Consider the following 7406-nt stretch of genomic DNA (forward strand, 5'->3'; position numbering starts at 1 on the left):
TTAGCAAGAAGGCCATCTAGGAGCCTGGAAGGAGGGCCTTCCCCCTTCACTGAATCTGCTAGTGCCTGGATTTTGGAATTCTCAGTCGCCCTAACCATGAGAAATAAATGTTTCTTATTTAAGCCACCCAGTCTATGGTATCTTTGCTATATCAGCTCAAATGGACACTATTATTTTCTAGATTCATGTGTGTGGATTACCCTTTATGTCTCTAGGTTCTATCTCTCCATTTGTCAAAGGAAGAGAATTTGAATAGAGCACTAGACAGGCTGCACCATGATTCTGCAAGCTGCAGTTGGTTCTCTCATGACAGCTGCTATAGTAAGTAAAGTAACCCAGGAAGCTCTATCTTACACAGATAGCTATAGTTTTGGCCATATTATATTTAATAAAACCAAACATTTTCCCCAGGATGGCAGATAGCTACTGTTTACCTGCTCAGCAACTACTCCTTTTAGTTTGAGGAACTTCTTTTTCCCCTTACTCTAAACACAAAGTTTTATTTCACTTGCCACTCTGAGGTCCTGGATTATCTGGCTATGGGAATGGTCACATGACCCAGGCCAACCAATAAGAGTCTTTCTTGAGAATTTTTGTTTCTTTTGTTTTTTATTTACAACCAGAAGAAAGAGCACTCTCTGATGGCAGAGCTGGGAAGATATAAGATATTACTAGTTATGGTTTCGGCCTCAAAGAAAACTTTGGCATGTGGAGAACTTTAGAAAAAGAGAAGCAGAGAAGAGAATCCTATTCTACTTGAGTTCCAGTTCCTTTCGCTCCAAGTGTTATATCACCTTCATAGAGATTGGGATATGCCAACAACAAAGACCTCTTATGACATAAAATAGATAAAACTTACTTTTATTTGTAACCGAAAGAGCACCAATTAAACCAAAGTCAATTGCATATGGGCTGAAAATTAGGGAGGCATGAGAAGTGGCTTAGCATGACTTTTGGAATAATACCACTGCTCCTTATTGAATGCCAGAATATAGGCCTCACTTACACTGCTTAAAAAATACATTCTAGATAAATGAAAGAGGTTGGCCAACGTAGTTCAAGTTCTTTGCACAAACATTTTGCGCTATTGTTCTGTTTTTTCATGAAGTCATTTGTGTTCCAGTCCTCAAAGCCTCGTGGCTTAGAGATTGCAATACATGGCATTCTCTATATAGCCTTTTAATAATCCCCCAGCCTGAAGGTAATCCACATCTATCTCTTTCAGGTCACTACAAAAAACTCAACTAATTCAACCAAGATCAGTAATTCTTAAGGGTACCATCTGAGTCACTATGAGCTCTTTTTTAAAAGACAGACATTTAGTATAAGTAGGTCTGAAAACTCCACAAGTAGTACAAAATGCATCCTGATTAAGATTCACTTCACTGGATTTTCTTTCAACTTCCATGAGTATAGAAGAGCTGTTTAGATACTGGTGGGTGGTCATGAGGCTACATTAATATACAACTATGCCAAAATCCAAAAAAATGGTCAACCTCTAAATAACTATCCTTGTCTCCAGTTTTACCCTGTTAAAATATCTATGGTCAGTTTGGTTTCCTCCTTCCAAAAATAGATGTCACACTTTGAACTTAAAATATTTTCTGGTCATAATGAGTCTTAGACATGAAATTTCTTTCTATTATCCTCCCTGCCTATTTCTCTCACACTCTCTCATATCCTTCTGGTTGTAATTTCAGCAGCCCTACATTCCCAACATCAAACAGAGGTTAAGTACCGTGTTATTTAAACAAGATGAGTGTATTTGATAATGACTGAGTAGAAAAAGTGGAGGAAGAATAAAGCAAAGAGAGGCAACTCCCAACAGTGGGGCAGAAGGAAAAATGTCTCAGCAACACCACATTCATCGGTCTCCTCAGTAAAAATACTGCTCTCATAACATTATAATTCAGCTCCCTAAATTTTTATGTTTCCCACTTTGGAAAACAGCTCTGTCTAGTATATAATTTCACCCTTTTATTATGACATTTGAGAAAGTAGCCAAGACTGGTTAGGTTTAATTACCCCCATCAAGTTATTTTAGATGTCAGTTTCTACAAGTTATTCACAAATGGGCAGATGGCAGAAACATGTTATTCCAGAATGACCAGACTCTGGTAGAGCTAGGGAAAAACACTGACTCCCCTCTTTGATGTTTGCGGTGTTTTGTGAATACATATCTTGTATGTTTGCTTTGGTGAGCTCATTGTATGATTTTAGAAGAACCGTCAGCTGATTTGTTTGCTGTTTCTTTGAATAATAGTAAAAAATATGAACCAAGTGTTTTCAATTAGAGATAATAAAATAATGGATAATTGTCCTGAATTCACCATTTGCTGTAGTTATTTTCTTCAAGGTACGGTCCTGAACTTGATTTTGAAATGCTAATGCATTCTGATTGCATGACTTCATCTGAATGTGCCAGATGAAGAAACGGAATTTGCACTCCTTGAGAATCTGTACTCTGCAGTGTTCTTAGCTTTGGTAATCATATACCCCTGGACTGCGTGTGTGTTCAGAATGGACCACATGTGGACATCTTTGGTCAGTGGCATAAGCCTTTAATTACTGTTCAAATATAGATGAGCATTTTTCTTTTTTAAAGGATATATTGTGGGTATAGAATAAAATAAGCTTTTATATATATAAATGGCCTGAGAACAAAACACTGAAAAACTTACAGAAGTAAAATTATTAGTATTCTTTTTTTAGATTTTATTTTTATTTGTTTATTTAATTTTCAATGGATGAGGATCCAGAATAGGTTTATTATATGGAAATAAATTTTTAAAAGTTTTTATTTGAATTCTAGTTAGTTAGCATATAGTGTAATACTCATTCCAGGAGTAGAATTCAGTGGTTTATTGCTTACATACAACACACAGTGCTCATCACCTATTTAGGTCATCCCCCACCCACTTCCCTCCCTCAATCCTCAATTTGTTCTCTATAGTTAAGTCTCTTACAGTTTGCCTTCCTCCTTTTTTTCCCTTCCCCTATGTTCATCTGTTTTGTTTCTTAAATTCCACATATGAGACAGATCATATGATATTTGACGTTCTCTGTCTTACTTTGCTTAGCATAATCTACTCTAGCTCCATCCATGGCATTGGAAATGTCAAGATTTCATTCTTTTTTGATGGATGAGTAATATTCATTGTATATGTCTACCACATCTTCTTTATCCATTCTTATTAAATCACATTGCATAACATTTAATCTTTTGATCTAGTTAGGGTACTGATAATCTACTCAATACAACGTGACGGTTCTGAGATTTTACCCTATTGGTAAGGTTACAATGGTTTGCCTGCCAGGGTCATGGATTTTGACAGAAAACCAGAGACTCCTGGGTCAGAGACAAAGCTATTATTACTCACAACAGCAGTATCCACAGATTGCCCCAGATTTCTTACTGTGAAGGACAGGTAATGCCGGCACTTACAGTGGGTTATGTTACAGGAGAGGAATCCTGAATTTAGGTAACAGGAATCATTTATTATGGGCAGTGAGCAGGCCTAAAATTTGCCCTGAAAAGAGATACTATCTTTATTTTATTCGATGATAAACAAATATGCCTTAATTTCTTTGGAGGAACAGAATATCCAAGGTATACCAAGACTTTTTAACTATACAAACATCCTTAAAAATATAGTCCTAAAACAGGCAGTCAGTGGCTTCACTCTATGATGTGTTCAAACAGGGGAGAGTCAAAGAGTGGTGTCTTACAATGGATGCAGTGTACAGAAATGTAAATTTCCTTTTTTTTGTCTCTGTAATCAAACCAAACTTAGCTTGGAAATCACCTTTCCTTTTTTAATGTGGAAAGCTTCCACTTCTTAAGATAAACTCAGTTACTTCTAGCTTAAAATGTATTTCCATTTATAAATTTCAGTTAATTTGAGATCCTCATACTGTTTTTCTGCATATCTTTCAGGAATAACAATTTAGGGACAAACACTTGAAATTATACTTAAAAAAAAGATTTTATGTATGTATTCATGATAGACACACAGAGAATGGTAGAGACATAGGCAGAGGGAGAAGCAGGCTACCTATAGGGAGCCTGATGTGGGACTTGATCTTAGGATTCTGGGATCACGACCTGACCCAAAGGCAGATGCTCAACCACTGAGCCACCCAGGCGTCCCAACACTTGAAATTATACTCACCACATAATATCCTAAGCCATCCATGTAATTCTTTTAAATCTTATACATATGCAGTACTCATGGTCTTTACTTTATCTGTAGAAATTAAGGCACTAGGGAGGTCATGTTGCTCTAAATTACGTAGCTAGTAAGTGGTAGAGCTCAGATTCCATATGTTCTCATTCATGTGGGGAATATAAATAATAGTGAAAGGGAATATAAGGGAAGGGAGAAGAAATGTGTGGGAAATATCAGAAAGGGAGACATAACGTAAAGACTCCTAACTCTGGGAAACGAACTAGGGGTGGTAGAAGGGGAGGAGGGCGGGGGGTGGGAGTGATTGGGTGACGGGCACTGGGGGTTATTCTGTATGTTGGTAAATTCAACACCAATAAAAAAATAAAAATAAATAAAAAAATAAACTATAAAAAAATAAAATAAAATAAAAATAAAAAAAGATAACTAAAAAAAAAAAAAAAAAAAGATTCCAACCGGGGGTCTCCAGAGTAGGTGCTCCTAACCTGTATAAACTTTCTAAGTTCTCTAGGCTCTCTGTGCTCCCAAAGACTTATATACCATCTGTACATCTAATCCAGATTTAGTTGAGTTCCCTCTGGCTTCCCCTGTTGTGTCTTGTCCTATAGCATAGCCTCTGGCTTTATCAGCTCAACTACCAGTACCTTGTGAGACTATCTGCCAACTCCCACCTGCTTCAGAATTTCTCTCCAGGGATTCAGAGCTCCCTGATGGTATGGGGAGGCAGCTCGGTGAGGCCTTCCACAAATTCATCTACCAAAACTGCCCCTGAGTGACTGCTTTTCCATTATTCAGGGGTTGCATTAAAAACATGGTTTAAATCTCAGCTCTGCCACTTACTTGCTGTATAACCTGCAGCATTTTGGCTCTCTGTGCCTCAATTCCTAGACCTCTAAAGGAGAGATAATAAAACTGTATCCCTCAGAGGGTTGATGTAAAGATGAAATGAGTTAATTTATACTTGGCAGGTAAAAGTGCTACGCTAACTGTTTAATCTATTATTACACATGAGAGGAATGTCAGGAAAACAGCTTTAGAGTATGGAACTGACAGAAATTTATAACCAATAAAACATGTTCTAAGTTAGATGTGGTTGAGGTGATCTTGACAAGTTTAACTTTTCTGCCACATAGACAGAGGCTTTAGTTTGGTTTAGTTTAGTTACAGAGAAAAAGAACGTTCATTTCTGCACATGGAGTCTTGTGAATTGTAATTGTGAAGTTTTCTTTGTGGTATGTGTAGTTATGCAAGCCAGAAAAGAGCATTTTTAGATAGAAACCTCTTCTTTTCTGGTGTTCTGGTACATATTTGGTGTTTCTACAATTTTATAAGGTTTTGTTCTGTTAAGGGAGCAGGAACAGGACCCATCTCAGGTGTCCCCCGCTACCCACACTTAAAAAAAATATATTATTTATTTATTCTTGAGAGACAGAGAGAGAGAGAGACAGAGGTAGAGACACAGGCAAAGTGAGAAGCAGACTCCCTGTGGGAAGCCAGACACGGGACTTGATCCCAGGACCCTGGGATCATGCCCCGAGCCAAAGGTGGACACTAAACCACTGAGCCACCCAGGCGTCCCTGATACCCATACTTTTAACATGTTTCCTAACATTATTCTTTTACCATCTACTGAATGAATTCTTATTTAATTTCAAGTGGGAAAGTGTGAGCTTCTTACCAGCATGATGCATTTTCCCCATTGTGAGACTTAAGGTATTTATGCTATGACTGAATATTTAAGCTTTTGTTTCTTGATATGAAAACCCAAACTTTTGGGACTAAGAGAAATCTTCCCCCTTTAATCACCTGACTCTTGCAATTGAACACTGGAGCTTTTTCGTCTTTCTCTGCTATATATTTATAAAACCTACCCAGCCACTGAATTCACTTCTTTTTTCTGAGGCGTATGTCCTTTCTGTGAGGCAGTGACTGTATCACACTAATAGGTGGGGTACTCATGGCAATGAGTAAGGGGCTGGGAAGAATAAACCCAGATAGCATCTCAAAATATGTCACCCAATATACATAAAATGTTCCAGACAGTGAAGTCCTTTGACATGTGTTTTAGAAAACAATATGTTGGTAACTCCATGATGAAAATCTAGACTTGAATTCTTATGCTCATTGGAGCTTGCTAAGTTTAGGAAAATTATTGATGCCAGTGGCTCCAATTTCTGCTTCATTTTTCTCTGAAATAAGGGCCAGAACCAGGTCAAGATGAATGAGGTCGGTCAGATACTTGCCTTGGGTATAAAATTTAGGAGGTACCAAAAAATTCAGTTAATTAAGATAAATCCCATATTAATGTAATAACTTCAAAATCAAAAAATAAGGCAAAAATTCATGTTGAACAAAATAACAAAATTTTAAATAAAAACACAATCAGTATTACTGATATTTCCTTTTCCATCAGGCTCCAATGTGGCTGGATATAGTATTATTACCGGTTCTAAAACTCTTTTTCTCCCTATTGTTAGGCCCCTTTCTCATTAAGAGTTCTTCATGTGTGTGATGGCGTGAGAAAGCCTTCAAAGACTGATACTTGAGTGCATAAAATCTTTTTTCTTCCATTTACCTTTGCAGCTTAACTAGCTGGTATTCTTTGTAAATCTGCTTAAGGAACGAAAGCTTGATGGTGTTTTTTGCTTGAACTGTGTGTCTGTTTTCTTTAATCGCTTTGTCCTATGAAATTTAAGCAGTTAGAGATGTTTTCTTAGGAGCTTTTCTACCTTATTATTATATAACAAATATAACTTATTTTCCCCTTTTCCCTCATTGTAGAAAACAGGGCCTGCCCGTGAAAATAGAGTGAGATTTTCATGATTTTCTTACCCAGTTGGCAAAAATCAAGCCAACCCAACAAAACTACTAATAACATTTTAATACTTGGGAGCCAGTGAGGGAGATAATACATTGGAGACAATCATGTTGACATTTTATTATTTCTTCAAAACTGAAACCAACCTCAATTTGTAACAGAGAAGTGCTTTCAAACTTGCAAATGGTTCATCATTTCTTTTCTAAGGTTGCACCATCTAAGTATTGAAGAAGATGTTTGGGGTTGGCCCAGAGTGAGGCCAATGAGGCCAGAAACACTGACATAATTGGAAGGAAATGACTTGTGACTCTGACCTCAAGGGCCAGGCCTGAGGGTATCTGGAGGTGGGTGGAGGGAAGAATGAAGAATGCAGCAAGAGAACATCTCCATGGAGAGCCAGG

The sequence above is a fragment of the Canis lupus genome, chromosome 10 (assembly GCF_048164855.1).
Source record: "Canis lupus baileyi chromosome 10, mCanLup2.hap1, whole genome shotgun sequence".
In the NCBI taxonomy this organism is placed as follows: Eukaryota; Metazoa; Chordata; class Mammalia; order Carnivora; family Canidae; genus Canis; species Canis lupus.